Below are 17,359 nucleotides of genomic sequence, written 5' to 3'. Positions count from 1 at the left end.
CAGTTCAATTCCATTTCATTGCCCTAAATAATAGAGTATCATCAGGAAATTTCAGTATGTCATTTTTCCAGATAACTTATGAATATGTGGAATAACATGATTTCCAGCACGGATGCTTCAAAGACCTACAAAGAGCCGAAGCCATCTGTTAACTTAAAGATTTAAGGACATACAGTGACAAAAAAGAAATTTCATAATAGGTGAGTAGTAGATAATCTCTCTACCTTTCCCCATGATTATTGTTTTTTGCCTTTAGTCATTTCTGGGGACTCGGAAGGATATCTACATGGAGGATATTACTGAATATTGTTAAAAGTTCTACCTTTGACTTCTTTGACTACTGCATTGCTGCTGCTTTTTCATAATAATCTGCTCTATATCAGGGCAAGACCTTGTTTACCTCATTTACCAGAGCTACGGGTCCTTCATGCCATGTTTTACTTAGGCTTCTCCTTATCTGATCCAGAGGGAAATTTTTCATTTTTATCTTATACTTTCTACCTGTAATATCACAGAATGTTGTCTGTAAGTCATGCTTTCCCATAGCATTTTAAAACAAGTCCTGCAAAATCAGTTGTGCTTTCACATTGTTGCTTTTGTTTGCTACACTAGGCTCCATGGCACAGATGAGAATTTCTTCATCCTCGCAACTACCCTTTCTCCCAAATACATTAAAGGGCTGCATAATAAAGAACTTTTCAGAAAGGACCTGTTGATGGCCTCTTAAACATCTAATTTGTAGTCAGCAGCTTTTCCCCTTTCCCAAGCCTCTTACACTGTACACAGTAGCTTTGTATTTAATCAGGGCGCCTGGTGTATTATCAACCATATCTCAGTTTTAATGTCTGCTTTGAGACATATACATATGCAGTTCCTTTCTTTTCATCACCATTTGAGGCTGAGCTTCAGCAATTACATTTTTTCCAGGCACGATGCCATGTCAGTGTGCAGTCCCAGTTGCAGCATCAAGAAATTACATGATTCATTAGGACTCTGAGACCTTCCCAGTACAGAGAAGAGGATGCTCTCAATGGGATTACCTAACCATAAGAGAGTTCATTTCTTTACTCTCTTAGAGGCAGATGGGTGATGATAATATTCATGGTTTTGTTGCTTCTTTCTTCTTGGTCTGTGTTATTTACAAATCACGGATGACTGCACACTTATGAAGGTGTTTACCTGCAGGATTTTCCCCACACCATTAGATGGTGCAGGAAAAAAGGTCAAACTGAAGCAAAGAAGTGGAGTACAAGAAGCAACACAGTTCTGCACTCTGTCCTCATCACTGCTTTCCAGCAGTTACTGATGCCTGGGCACACAAAGGGGCAACCAGAATGCAGCAGCAGGCTGTTTGCTCCTGGGAATACCCAGAGAGTAGCAGCCACCAGAGATAATGAGAACCACTGCATGCTCTCCAAGGTCTGCTTGCTCTGCAATGTAGCTCTGCCATGGACACTGCACTGTGTCAAGTCTGTACATCATCTAACTTCCTCTGTGAAAATTTTGGGATTCACTTTATTATCATTATTTACTCATCAGAGTGTTCATATTCAGCTTTTGCATTACTTAGGGAAGACTGAATATGCATTCCTTTCCACAGAGCAGATGTACTTGGACTGATGTCAGGAAGGAAGGTATTAAACTGAGTGGTGGCTTAGATGGAAAACAAAGAGGAAGAAAGCTAAATTGATGTGTGGTGTTTTATAGGGATAAGAAATTTGATGAAGGCACTCGTAGTGGATGGATCCGTCTTTCCTGACAAACCAGAGCCAGTGTGAGGGTCCCAAAAGAATCTGGGGAGGGGACCAGTGTTCCTATTGTTTGGTGGGGTGAGATAAGCCTGGTTCCCCAGTACACAGCAGTCTCCCTCTTTTCTCAGGGAGGAGTGAGAGATGTTGTAAAGTTGACTGAGATGAAGTGTGGATCAAATACTTCCACTGAGTGAAGCTATCCGAGGAGAAAATTACAAGGGAGAACATACTACTGGATACAGAAAAGAACAGTTTAGAATGGGTCTTGTAAAATCTCTATTTAGCCACCTGAGGCAGCAGTGGCTCATGCCTATGATAGGGAAGCAGCCACTTGACTCTTTAATGCATCCCTCTGAAGTTTATCCTGTTTTCTAGACTTCTCAGTTGAGTCAGTTGCTGAGATAGACAATAGCAGTTGAAATTCTTTAATTGTAACAGTTAATGTGACTTATAACATGATTATTGCATGAAGAAACAAAGTCTACTACAATTTTTTACCCCACTGCAGATGTGGGAGACTGCCCTAGCAATACTATGCTAACTGAAACTTGTGGGTCTCATCTTGTAGTGGGAAAATATAAAATCAGCTAAAATAGATTATTTGTTGGTTTTGCCTAAATAGAGAGGATGGGGTAAATGCTATATAGGAAAAATGGAAGTGGAGATGCTCTTACATTTTCACTGAGCCAACCCATTATTTGCAGCTAGCAACCTGCCTTAGTAGGAGTTTACCCCTTGACACTTCCCCATGCTCAGTCTTCTGAGTTCCCAGTACCTTTCACCTCTATCTAGATCTGCACAATTTGTAGCTCTTTACATAAGACCACATGGCCCTGCTCTCAGTGTAGTCAGGGTTGCTCTCTTACCTTCTCCCACCAGCAGGCAACAGCATGCAAAGTCCTGTCTCTGTTTTGTAGAATACACTAACTTTACATCTGTCAGAATTTAATTGGCTCAGAGATCATCTATAGACAGGTGGAATAATGAGACAACCAATATGTTTCATAGAACCTTTATGTATCTTTTATATGTACACAAGACGACTGAGTAGCATTTACATTTACAGTAAAGTATGTGCAACTGTGATACAACATATGGATCACCAAATACTTAGCACATGCAGATTGCATAATTTCCTTATAACCACAACTGCAGAAGAGGGAAGGAACAAATTCCGAGGACAGCAAAGAGGAGCAGCAGGTACATACTGACCATAGCAGTCTGACATACTCCCTTTGTCCACTCAATCCTACAGGCTCTGGCCGTGTTTCCTAGGTGAAATGTTGCAGTGGAGAATTTGTGCTTCTCACTGTTAATGGAGATAGAAGAATTTGGGTCCCTTCTCAGCCAGCTCCTCCTGAGTCAGTGCAGTGGGAACCGTTGCAGGGAAGAAGATCTTTTCATTTCCTGACCGTTCACTGCTCCTTCTGTCACAGCTCTCTAAAAGCATCTCATTTCCTAAGTCTTTAGACCAGGTGAACCAGAGTAATGAAACTTTTGTGAAAAGCTGACTTAGCACCGAGAATGCTACTCACTGCACATCATCATGTAAGGTAACAAAACTTACTATCAAACCTTTTATGGAATCAAGTCATAAACTAAAGGTCACTAAGAGCCAGGGGTGGTTTTATGTATTAATTGTGAAAGCTTTCAGATCCAACTGTCACAATTAATGAGGTGTGCATAGCTACAGAAGTTGGCATCACACCATGTACAATAGATGGGTTTTAGCTGGGGAACTTTTATGAGAGAGAGAGGTAATGTTGAATGTTTGATTTGCTGTCCAAAGGGATGAAGTCCAAAATATAAAAAGCAAAGTAAAAAACAAACAAACAAACAAAAAAAAAGACAAAAAAAGACAGTTTTTATTCCTTCTGGCTTCTGGGGAATGGAGGGAACTGCACCTCTAAAGTCAAGAGACCACTAGAGACCCTTTAACATTACCTGCTTTAGTTCATCTGGCACAGATAAAAAAAATTATATATTAAGCTCTGCTTCACCCCCTCTGATTCCACAACAGGAATATCCACTAGAGGGACAATAGTGATATATGTTTATGGCTTGACAGCATATCACAAAGGTGGGAAGTTGGGGCTGCCTTTCTGTCTCTTGCAGAGATGAGAGCAAGATCTGGCAGAGAAAACCATAGTACAATAGATTTTTATCTCACTTCTTTCCAGGACCTTCTGAGATATCAATGTAGTAAATAATCAAGATAACAAGCAATAAATACCCCAAATAATTACCTTGCAGTTATATGAAGGATTTTTACTCACTAGGACATGGTTCTCATGCCCTAGCTTCCTGCATATTTTGCTGGATGATATCCTAATTTCCTGATGATAATAAAAATTTGTTGTTGAAGTGCAGATTAAAAATTATGTTTAAATAAAATTTGCACAATATGTATGACACTAAATTAATCCTTCAGATATGCAGAGAGATTTGCATAAGTATTGAAAAATCCAGAAGATTAACAAGTTCTGAAAGACAATAAAATTTGAGTTTAGAAATATTGAAGAAGAGATTCTGTAAAGATAAGAAATACAAAACATCTAATAAGCATTTCACTCGTGGCATAAGAACACTTGGTCGTCTTGGAAGGTAGTATCAGAGCAGGCGTGATGATGGAGTTTATTACTTATCTCAGGCTCTCACAAAGTGTCTTACAAATGTTCCGTCAAAGTGTTACTTAATTATTCTAACGGGAATTTCAAGTTTTGTCATCTAAAGTGGCATAACGAGGCATCTCTTAACAACGTTTGAAGAAGATTGAGTTATCGTGGGAATTGACATTTCCATGGCATAAGCAGTAAGTCATGATTGAAACTCTGGAACAGCTGGCTCAGGGAGGTAGTGGAGTCCCCATCCCTGGAGACATTTGAAAGATATGCAGATGAATTTTTCAGTGACGTCAATTAGTGGTGGGCTTGGCAGTGTTAGTTTAGTGGTTGAGTCTGATGATCTTAAAGGACTTTTCCAACCAATGCAATTCTATGATTCTATGGTTTTATGCAGGGTGCTATAAATCTTAAATACAAACATGTCCCCACTGAAAAGTGTCCTGGAAGCTCTCAGTGCAACTGGTGTTTAGCGTTTTCCTTACAAAAATTGCTATGTAAGCAAGTTACTGAAAAGTCAGGAATGTGAGTTTGCAGGGCTCTGATACAACAGTGCATATCCATGTTCTATCTCCGTGGTTAAGTGAGAGTACTGCATGTTTATAACCAGGTCCTTTGAACAAGGATTGGAGTCATGATGCTATCAGCACACTAGAGGCATTGTGAGACAAATCAAATCTCACAATTACATGAAAATGTCCTAAAAATCCCAACTGTGTGCAAAATAAAATGTTGGAATGAGACACCAGGAAAGGTCAGAGACAGAGAGTTGTAACAAGCTGTGACAGCTGATAGACTTGCACCTCATCAAGCATGAATGCTATTCCCTTCCCTTTAGCCAGTATCAGAGACATATATTTGCCAAAACACTCTGGAAAAGAAGCTTGAACCTATGATCAAAGTCTTGACACTTGATGGCATCAAAACCACTGATTAAAATGGACTTGAGTGATACAAATGAGAGCTGCTTCAAGATACCTTAAGTTGGTCCGTTACCAGTATCTGTGAATATTCCCTTTAAGGTGAGAACTGGCTATTAACAAACACTCATCATAGGAATGATTCATCAAGTACATGGCTCAAATAACCATTAAGAATTGCAGTCTTAGAACTTTATTTTTTTATTTTACATTTCTAAAACCACATCTTCTTTCAGTCTTTCAGCTTTTGTGGAAAGGTGCTCTGACAAGACCTTGCACAGTCAACTTACAAAGCAAAACAATCTGAGGATGACAGAGGCAAACGGATCTTCTGATTTGGAGTGATGGAACTCTACCCTTCAAACACTGACAGAGAAACATGAAAGCAAGCATCAGTAGAAAAGGACCACTCAGGTACATCCAGAAGAAGGTCTACACTCACATGCCTCTCTTCACTATTCAAGACAGACTCTTATTTCTTCACTTTGGAATGTTCTGAAAGCTCTATTACATCCAACAGAAAGCCTAACTCCCTGTATGTTTCTTTGAGAAGCGTCTAAAGGGTTCTTGTGGTACCTTTGAAGTTCACAGATCATCCATTGCCAAAGCAAGTTAAAGGTGGTGCTGTGATCTACTGTGCATTCAGTTTATCATCATTGCAGCACACAAGGAGAGATGAACTTTTGTCATTGGGACTGTAGTTTAAACTGACTGACACTACTAGTAAGTGCTTAATCAAAAAGACTGCTTTACAAAGAGTCTGTCACTTTTCACTTTTCACTTAGAGGCGTGAAAATTAACGTTAGCTTTTTTTCTTTCATATTGGTCTAAAGCCAAACTCAGTCACTGATATCTGTGGACATGTAGCTCTTACAGTTAATGATGCCTATGAAATTGCAGAACCACTATTTTTCTTGTATTTACATTTTGTCTATACTGCACATATTTTAATCACGAAATTCACTGCAATGAGAAGCAAAATACCAAATGGAGAATCACATTTTTGTCTTTGGTTTTGTGTCTTTGCTTTTGCTTGGAAATGATGTTGAGACCCACCTTAATGTCCTCCATAAGCTGCCAACAGCTATATTCAGATGAGAAGCTGATCCTGCACACATAGAAGTTGTCATAACAATTATGTACATTAAAATAATGGAATAAAAATTATTCAGATGCCTAGCAGAAGCCAAATCAGTGTGACTCCCTCTTTCCAATGAACAGAATTGAGCCAAGGCTAGTTAAGGCAGAGCTCTAGCTCAATAAAATGGCCACACTCAAGGTAATAGAAGGGAACACAATGTTTTGAGAAATGTCTTGGTGTTTTTACTCCGAGAAAGAGTGTAAGGTAATTCTGGTGAGTTTTTCTTCTCTGAAAGTAATGCTGGCCTTAGTGCCCAGTCACTTTTTGGATTTCTCCGTTACTTTTTTTTTTCTTCTTTTTTTTTTTTTTTTTTGGTTATCTCCCTGCCCATTTCTCTAGGCACAGAAATTTGGTCTTCTTTTCTCAAAAACTATCTTGTGTTGCTTGAGAAGACTTCACTCATCCTTCTCTAGTTTTCTTTAAAGCTTTATTTTCACGTGGCATCTGGAATAAATCTGATCAGAAGCCAGTGCTGCAGGAATGAGCCAACAGGGACTTTCTGTCACCTGTATGCTTGTACACCCAACCAAAGTGCTCATACCTGGTTCTCTGATCTCTCCTCCCACTCATTGACTGGTGACTCAATAATTTTGATGGTCACAATTCATACCTCTTGTACACATACACTATACATACATAGGCAAGGCCCTGCTGCAGAAAGCAAAGAGAAGACAAAAATGTTAATTAATAAGGGTATATTATAGTGTGTTACAACATTACTGAGTGTTGGTTCAGCTCCCACTGTTCACAGTAAAAGACTTACTGTGTGAGCACCAGAGTGGCACAGGCTTCTGCAGTTGAACATATGCTTTTATGAAGTTGCCTTTGTTCTCTTAAGTGGACCTGAAAAGAGATCTCAGTGCATTAGTAGGGTTCAGGACATTGATCTGCCACTATAACCTTGGACTCAGAGAGGCTTGTTAACAGGCTACATTAAATGAGATTAGACTGAACGAATAGGAGGCATTTCCTTTCCATAGGGAACACTTTATCTCCAGCATTGGAAAAGTTTCAGCTCAAGTTTCTCAGCCACTGACACACCAAAACTCAGCTGCATGGTTTCACTTGGCCTTTCCTGCATAAGCTCATTCTTGTTCCTGGAAAAGATCTATGTACCAGGCAGACTTTAGAGAATGTAATTGCAGAAAGTTATCTTGGTTTGGCAAGACAGCAGGGAGAGCACATTTTTCTGTCAGAAAGCTTTTGTTTGTTTTCCCCAACACCATATGTTATATTGCTTTTTTCAGTGCAAGATAAAGTGTTTATAGATCTTGTGCCTTAATTTGAACTTTAGAGTACTTTCTAAGATGTGTTTGTATTTGTGTCACTGTATAGTTATGACTTATCAGATCTGTTCCTTTCTTATATGAAAGCTGTAATCTCAAGTTTACTGGACTCTCTCCTAGAATATTAACAAATTTAGGAACACCTACTACTAATAAATTTAAACTGATAATAATAAAAATAATAATCTACCTAAATCAAAGGCCAATATTCTCTACTCCAGCAGGACTAGTAGGTTACATAATACTTTGGAGGTTGGGGAAAGTATGAGGATTAGTTCTAAATCATATTAATTAAACGGAATTGATTAAGTAGCCTGGAGGACCCTAGAGTAATTCACAGTAAAAATATCCTTAGTCACGTTTGACCAGCTCTGAAAGATAGCACAGCTAATCCTCCTAATATAAATATAATATGGAAAAAGCTACAAAAATTGAGCTAATTGGCTCCATTGCCTGACAAGAGTCTCCTTTAAGCTTGTGGCAGAGAACTTAATAAAGCCCTATAATCTGAGGATTTACTAGATAAAGATTTTAAGTATTTTCTTAATGAATATCTCAATAAACTCTTAAGTCTGAAGCAGGAAACATTACAGAAATATATTTTCTGAGTAGCGAGCCTGAAAGATCTACCATACAAAGGGAAATATATGTGAACTTGAAATTAATGTTAATATCAGACAACATGCAGCAGAGACAAAAGCACAGAAAAGTGGGCAGAGACAGAAGTTCTGCTCTGAAACATTTCTACTATCTCAGTAATGTGAGGTAACACAAGGTGATCGTTTCTACATATTTTATGACAAAGGTATTAAAGAATTGCTAATGAATGCCACCATACAAATGCAATTGCACCATACAATTTGTGCAAAGTGCTGCATTAAAATGAAATAAAAAATTAGTGGGAGATCTTTTGACTCGATACCTTTTCACTCCACTAAAAGGTCTCTGTTTTGATAGTCATATCGTGTGAAAATACCTACTGAAATGAAGTATAGTGTTTATTTTGTGTTGTTTATTATCATAATCCACTGACCACTTGCATGAAAATGCAGCATAAGAAGCAGATTTGTATAATAATGTATAATAGAACTGTAACCAACACGATGGAAGAAAAAAATCAAGCTTTAAATGGCAGATAGAGCAAGCGTGTAAAGAGAACTTCTCCAATAAACAGTCCTTTGTCAGTTACATATACTGTTTAAGCTTTAAATAACGTTTTTAATAGTAAGTCAAACATGGAACAAAGTGTGAGCAGCAATATAAATCTGAATTAAACAATGCCAAATAGAAGAAACTGAAGTATAAAGAACTCAAACAAACAACATCTGTTAGTATGACATTCTGCCTCCTGCAGCACTCCTACACATCTAATGTCTACGTCCAACTTGCAATGTTGTTTGTAATGAAGATGGAATAGATGTTAAAGGCTTGGTGGAATGGATTGATGACCTTGATTGCAATAACATTCAACAAGAGAACCATGTCCTTCAAGCTATGAGCTGCAATTGATTCTTGGAGGGCCAAAACTGTTGTATAATGGATGTTCAATATGGTATGGACTTTAAAGGAAAGACCTCTCAGTTTCTTTGCAGTGAGCAAGATACAAAGCCCAGTGGTGCCAGTGTAGCACAGGAGAGCTTCCATAACATGCCTCTGTATTTTTCCTTCAATTAATCAACCCAGTGCAGCTGAGTTTCACAGCCAATAATTGTTAGGCATATTCAATTATTCTAACAAAATTGCTCTGAGCTTTTTGTTTCTGTAGGCAACACATTGCAGCTTTTCATTGGTCTCTCTAAATGTGGCCTCCTCTGTCCCCTGCTCCATCTGCAGCCCCCTTGCATTTCATCTACATCTCCATTGCTACTGCCTGTCAGAACTAAAAACTTAAAAAAACTATGCCAAATCCTTAGTGTCTGCACATCTGTTGTCAGTTCAGTGTTGCCCACAGGACCAAGCTGGATTTGGAATGAGTATTCTCAGCAGAAAAAGACAATTCCAGGTTTTTTTTTTTCTTTTGGTGACACTGTCTCTGCCATATTTTCTATTTGGTTGCTGGAAGATAACCTTTCTAGTGCTTGAAAAATGACAAAAAAAGCAAGTGAATAAAAATGTTTATGAAACTTGAGGGGTTTTTTTTCTAACTAAAGAGCAAAAAAAGCCTTCTCACTTTGTCTACCGTGCTTTATTAGCTGTAAGCTTTGTGTAATGCAATATTTACCTTTTGATAGAGTGTTCAGTTTGAGTGCATATTTCTAGAGAGGTTTTTCATGAGTATTTTTAAAAGCATAGTATATTCAATTAGAAAATATAACCAAAGGCAAAGAAAAAAACCTAAGTAAGAAGACATGATTTCATTTTTTGACTTTTTTCTTCTAAAGTTCCTTCTAAATGTTATTTCAAGGAGGTGAAACATTAACATTTACACAAATTTTCATTTGATAAGGAAATTACTTTTCAGATTACACAGCCTCTGGAAAAGTGAAAGCCAAGCATGTTTCAAGTAAAATAAGCTGCATCACCCCTGAAAACAGCAGTTCAAGACTTTTGCATTCTACACAGACGGCTGAATGCATACATACATTAATTTACGAAGCAATAAGTAATGTTCATAGGAGATACTAATTTTACACATTTATTAAATATGTACAGCCTTGTAGTTCATAACTAAGCTTTTGTACACATGTACTTGGAAGCTGATGTGAAGTGGCTTGTGTCTTCAACTGTCTTCAGAATGTACTGTTGGTAAAACTAGTCTATGACATGTAACTGTTTCCCCCTGTCCTGGTTTTTGTAAAAAACAAAAACTTTTTTATATTCTCTTTATGATATTTTTAAGTGTGTGTCATGCTAATGGATTGCCATACTTCCTGAATTGATTCCTGGCTTGTTATGGACTGACAGCAACTAGTCCTGAATGCACGTGCAGAATGATTAGAAGCATAGGATGATTTTTCCTTCGGAAGCAACCAACTGACCTAGAAGTGCTCACTTGTCTTTCAGAAGGCCCTGCTTCTTGGAAATGGGTTCTTCTTGGAGACTTCTAAGCACTGAGTAAGGGAAGAGTTTTACAGTTGTAAAATTAGATTTTTTTTCTTCCTAGACTGTGTCCTTCAGATTGCACAGCTTACTCTTTCCCTGAAATGCAACACACTTACAGGAGAAACGTACTCAACTTTCCCAAAGACCACCACGTGTCCTTCTGGACAGCAATAAATTCTGTTGTTGCAACACACTGCCCTTTTTGTACCAGATATTAGTGTGTATCAGACCAAGGGCCATGACTAGCCATTGCCCTTGCTCTTCACCTTCAACCTCTAGCACAGATAGCAAAAGTGTGTAAGCACTGGAAGCATGAGATTGGCCTGAGAAATTTCCGGGTTTGCTGTTATCTTCTTCTGAATGAGTCTATGGCAATAAGACATTTTTCTTCTGAGTTTTTCTCCTATTCAGTCTGCTAAATGAGTAACCATGTGTCATGGGAGAGACAGGCCACTATTCTGTTAGATTTATGATCTAAAAACCTTGGGCAAAATGTCTAGAGTCATCAAAAGATATCTGTGGCCACTAGGAGTGTACTGACAGCAAGCTCCCTACATCATGCCAGCAGGGAATTAGACAACCCCTGAGGGCCAGCCAAATAAGCAAAGACCTGGAGCACCATCTGAAGAAGTCTTCTATGTGCTTCATTAAGGTGACATGAGGAATAAAAAACTGATTTTGGTTCGACTAAACCATCTTAACAGCCTGGCTAATGTGACATCAGATGGTGGTGACACAGCTGCAGGCAGCAGTTAGTAAGAACAGAACAACACGGCATCAAATGTACCCTTCCGCAGGCCAGTACAGAGTCAGGGCAGGCCATTGAGGTGCCCTGGACTGAGATTTATGAGAAGTGTGTAGAATATGGCTGGAGACATATCAGCCGTTTAAGTTAGGAATCTAACCTATGCTGGTCATCTAGAGTTGGTCTGTGTGGTGAGAAATGGAGTGCTGACTCTCATGCAAAGTGAGATGTTCAAAGTAGGAGGTATAATGTGCACTGGATGGGCCTGTCTGTGGATGGTGGAGACAAGATGACAGCTTTCTGAGGCTAAACTCCTTATTTTTCAGGGCAAGAGGTAGGAGAGAGGCAACCCACCCCTGGAGACTGTTCAACTTAGCTACTGACCACCAGGGCCAAGAGTCCAATCATTTCTACCTGTTTTGGCTTGGTTTTAAGCCAGATATGAAACACAGATAAAAACATAACTTATTCAGGGGCAAAATTCCTCGAACTCTTTCTACAAGGAGACTTGTTCAATGTGTAGGTGTTAGAATTATCCTTCACCTCACAATGTAGAGACTGGTGTCAAATCCACCACCCACTAAAAAGCAACTGCAAGGGAGATGGTGGTGTGAACAGCAATAATACACCATCTGACCCTAGAGCCAGAAGTGCTGACACAAAGCCCAGGTCCACTTGCTTCAAAGAAACATCCTGGACAGACCTAAGGAACTGACTTGCCTTGAAAACACAGACCAGCACTTAAAAAGAAATGTTCAGCATAAGGCAGGCATTTTACTGTAATTAATTTACATTAGGTGTAAATTAAGATTAGGATTACATTAAGATGGATTCTTTATTCCAAAAGAATTCTGTGATCAATTCTCTTTAATTCATATCCACTTATGGTGAAATAGTCATGCTAATCACAGAAATAATTTGAAGCAGCTATTTCCATAAACAAGCAATTAGGCACTTTTGGATGAGTTTTGGACGTGATTTTAATACAAAATTAAATATAGCCTTCAATGATAATCTCAGCATTAAGCTGAGTGCTATTCAGTCCCTATTCTTAAAATATTTTATGACTAGTGTCATCAATTATTATGAAGTGCAAGGCAGACAAGTAAATACTCATCCATCTAGCCAGCAGTGATAGGCTTTCCAAGGAGGGACTGTTTTGAAAGGGAAGACTTTCCTGGCTTCCATGGTGTGACCTACACAGACACTCTACCTGTGTGAGGTCTCATGGATTTAGGTGTGAATCCACATCCACCTCCACCAATTTTGAGGTGCTGATCCTTCCAACGTGACATGTGCAATTATACTTCAGGCTTCCTAGGGAAACCATTACAGAGTAGAAATAAGCTATAGGAAATCTGTAATGTGGATCCAAGGAGGTGACACTTGAGGTATCTGAAGGGTGATTTGCAGATGTGTAGGGCCTCGCCTTCCACGGGCCTGTCATGATGCTCTGCCCACCTGTATATCTTCACACTTCTTCCATCCAACTGTTTATAGCCCCAGCTGTAGGCAATAGGGCATGGGTAAAACCCTGCTAGATCTTTTGGGGAAAAGAGTGGGGTTTAGGAACAAGACGGTCTTCCCAGAAGAGATGTGTGGAGACATAGCTGGTGCAATGCCTTTGGCTTTGCGGGAGCAGCCTGGCTGGTATATGAGAAATGCTGTGTGCAAGGGAGGGCTGCAACAAGAACAGCTCTTTGGGCTCATTGTCTGCTGCAAAGACCCAGCTGCAGGCTGACAGAATTTCTTGTGACAGGTGTCTGTAGCTACCTAAACTAAAATATATTTTACAGCCAAAAGACAACTTTCTGGTTTATAAATCAATATCATTTTGCAGAAGACGCAAGTCAGTTGTCTCTTTACAGCACATTTTTCAGGCTTAAGAGACAGTAGTGTGGATAAAGATGGTGTCACAAAAAATAAAATAAAATAATAAAATGGACTAAGGATAGTACAAATATTTCAGTAAGGGTGCAGAAAACTTTCAGTTTTGAATGAAAGAATGAATCAAGAAAGAATGAATGAAAGAAAGCTTCCAAGTTTTGCCCCTGGAAAGGGCAATATAAGAAATCTCTAATGATTTATTGTGAATGATACAGGCCCATCACTTGCTGTGGTTTCCAGGAATGGAGGGGATAATCTACTCTGTTATCATCATGGTGCCTAGCACTAACAATGAGCCACACAGTTAACATGCAGGGGATTGCTTACTGCTCAGATAAGCAGTGCTGCATTGTACTTCTGCTATAAAAAAAAGAAAGGTTGTCAGAAAAATAGACAAGAAGGTATATTCCTGTCAAGCCATGAATAAAACTGTGATCTTTATGGTTTTTAACTATAAGATTCATTCAAGCTAACTGGGAAAATCAGGATTACAGATTTCCTGTTTTCTTGTTAGGTAAATAGAGGTTCTTCAAAATATTTTTTTTTTTAATAAAGAAAATATAATGATATTTTCTATTATTTGGTATTTAAAAATATGTGTTCAACAAATATTTCCGTACATAAATACTATGTTCGACACTATAACCATTCTTTTCCACTGCATGAAAGTTGTTCTTACTACTATTGTTGCCATGCAACAAAATCACACATCTTTGATTTTTCATACATAAACATTACCTAAAAAACAGTATCTGCAACACAAATGTCCCTTGTAGACAGAACTAAAGACCTCTGAACTCCCTACCTTGTGTAAATATTGGAAGGTTTCTATGGTCTTTGACTCTGCAGCAATTTTCCAAACTTACGAGAAATTGCAGAGACAAACTGCACTGAATAGTCTTGAACTAAAGCAAGAACAGGTGAAAGCTGTGATTTACTCAGTAACTTCATCTCCCATCACACTCAATGGGAGCAAAGAGAATTGAGGAATCTCAGAAAATTCAAATTCCTAACAAAGAATAATGTCTTGTCCCATTTAATTTCAGCTGAGAAAGCATGGATGTAGCTCAAAATGTCCCTGTTAAATATCAGTTTCAGATTTCACACCAATTTATCTAATGGCAGTACACATTTTTAATAACCCTCTGACCTATAGTATTTCTGACCTGCATTGTAGTAAACAGCAATACTGCTCAGTATGTAACATACATCATCCTGACCCAGAGACCATTTTTCCCCCACCTACGCTCTGCTGGTTGGATATGACACAATTGCCAAGTGTTGAATGAGATAGAGTGCACTGAGCCCAAAGGACTATCTCGTTCAAGGCAAATTTCACTTGTTTCTGCTTTTGGAATGGTCTGTGGGGAACACAACTAGCTAACTTCTCAGCAACCGAGGAACCAGGTATTTCAGGGACTCAGTCTTTCATATCTCTGAAACAAAACTTTTCCCAAACAACATGGTCTGAGACACCATCACAATGCTCCTGATGCTGGTGGAGAGAGATGAGCTGAGAACAGGGGCATAGAGCTACTCCAGGGTGACAGGCAGGGGCTCTCCCCACCAAGAGCCACAGAGCTTCCTAGGACCAGGTAGTACCCAAGCGTGTGTCTCTGGAGTCACCTGCCAAGGCAGGAGTTTATCTCAGGTGCTTTGAAAATTTATCAAACACATGAAACGCTGCAGACAACACTCCAGGATGAAAGAATCAGCGCTGTGGTTGTGCCAGCAAACACTGAGGTAGCTCTAGATAGGGGATTGTGCTACTGCAGTGGTGGAAAGTACATCGTGTTTTTGAAACCAAGGTAATGAGACAAGGAGCAAGAAACAACAGAAAAGCTAAAACAATTACAGCTACAAATATTTCAATTACATGCTAGGATATGGAAAAAACCTTTCCTGAACTTTCCTTTCCTCAACCTCAAACATTACTCTTGGCTTTTTCAATATTTTAACATGGAGATAAAATAGAAATATTTGCAAGCTCAGGTTTGTTCTTCCTATGGTATAAAATATGAGTCTAAGTTTGTCAAATATATTAAAATACTTTTTCCAGGAACTTTTTTTAAATTGATTTTTCTTTTCCTCCACAGAACTGCCTAATTGTCTTAAAGGTATTAACTGTGGGGCAGGGATATGAAAAAAAAAAATCAAGAATGTTAATGAAAATTTACATTCTAGTTTTCATCTGAAAAGGCCTGGTCTATATTGCTAAAAAAATAAAAGAAATTGTAGACATTTTAGCTTCTGATGAAAATATTACATTTTGCATGGAACTCCCCCTATAGTTTTGTGCATCAGTTCTGAAAACAAAGAGAAAAGGAACATCCAAAAAATTGACGAATGGTGAGACTGTGACCCACGTGAAAGCCTGCAGCTGCATTTTTGGAAAGCACATTCCAGATTAGAGCTGAAACCATCTTTCCTGTCCTTGGAGGAGTTGCTAGCTCTCTTAGGAACAAAAAGGTAAAATCAATATAACTTATTTTATTCCATGGTGCCATATCTTCACGACACTGCTGTGTTCAAAAAGGCATCTTTCTCAGGAAGGCAGGATTCATATTCAGTCTAGCCCCGAGGGAGCTATGACAATGCTCTTTTCCCCATATTTATAATTTGCTCACATCATAGCTGTGTTTCCTCCTTTCCCTCAGAAACCAGAATTCAGAGTGTATTGCAGCCTCTTGTAAAGCAACAGTAATCTGTTGCTCATTTCCAACAGGAGGACACATCAGGCAGCACAGTTGGTGTGTCTGCTCTATGTAATTCCTGCTTGCTTTCAATTACATTCTTACAATGCTAAAGAAAAGATTCAGGAAAAATAGCCCAGATTTTTTTTTTTTCTTTTTCTTATCTTGAAATGTCATAAGTATCTCAGAACTCTCCCAAACTCTCTGATATGGTCACAGACTAGGCTTCTGGTACTGTGTGGGGCTTCATCTCCATCCTGCCAAAAATTTTAGTAAATGAGGAACTCAGATAGCTCAGTACACTGAAATTAACACCAGTTACACAGTCAGCTAAGCAAGGGAATTGACTCAATTGTTAAATAACCCCACTACACCAGTTTTCAGACTGATTGGGGCATGGGGGCAGGAGGAGGTGACACAGGCAGTACTGCCCAGGCACAGTGGGGCAACAGGGCAGGACTGCCCTTGGGAGCACATCAGCACAATGGTGTGGCCACATCCTGAGCTCACATACCTGCATGTTAAACCTCATCCAGATGGCACTGCTCTTAAAGGCAAAATCTATTAAAGTTTTCAGAGCTCTGGCTTTGGCATTGCAGCCCTTTTATAATCCCTGGTGACAGCACCTCACACCTACATCACCGGGCACCTACAGCACTGAGTGTTTTTTACACTGCACACATGACTTTTTCTATACTCACAGAGCAAGACCAATGCAAAGTTTTAGTAGCTTTCATATTTCTTTTGCCATGGTAAGGAAAAGGACCATCATCAAAGAGAGTGAGGGCCCTTAAATTCTCAATATTCCACTACAGTGGTTGGTTTATGGTCTCATTTTGCACAACTTTGCTTTATCAGGTGTGCAGCCTCATTGCCTGTCCTGTAGCCCATGCACTTCAGAGTTTGTTATCTGCAAGGCGCTATGCTCCCTTTTGCAGAATAGCTGGTACCAGGCACAGAAACTGCTCTGGAGTAAACATTACAGATGACCTGAATCTCCAGCCTATTAGCCAATTTTGGCATTCTGTCTCCACAGATTTCTGCCAAAATAAAAGGAAAAAACCCTGTGATTTGGAGATTATACTTTGCATTGCTGATGCTTTTATTGAAAAACTAGGGTGTTTTACAAAGTATTACTGCATGAAAAATAGCTGTGCTTTGTATTCTGCTAATTGCCTGCCCATAGCCAAACACAACTAAAATTTAGTGGTACCCCTTAGGTGATGAAACACTTGTTATCTCACACCTTGAAGAGAGGAAGTGGAAATTAATA

The sequence above is a fragment of the Colius striatus genome, chromosome 1, assembly GCF_028858725.1.
Source record: "Colius striatus isolate bColStr4 chromosome 1, bColStr4.1.hap1, whole genome shotgun sequence".
Lineage (NCBI taxonomy): Eukaryota > Metazoa > Chordata > Aves > Coliiformes > Coliidae > Colius > Colius striatus.
This window is presented reverse-complemented; position numbering follows the sequence as displayed.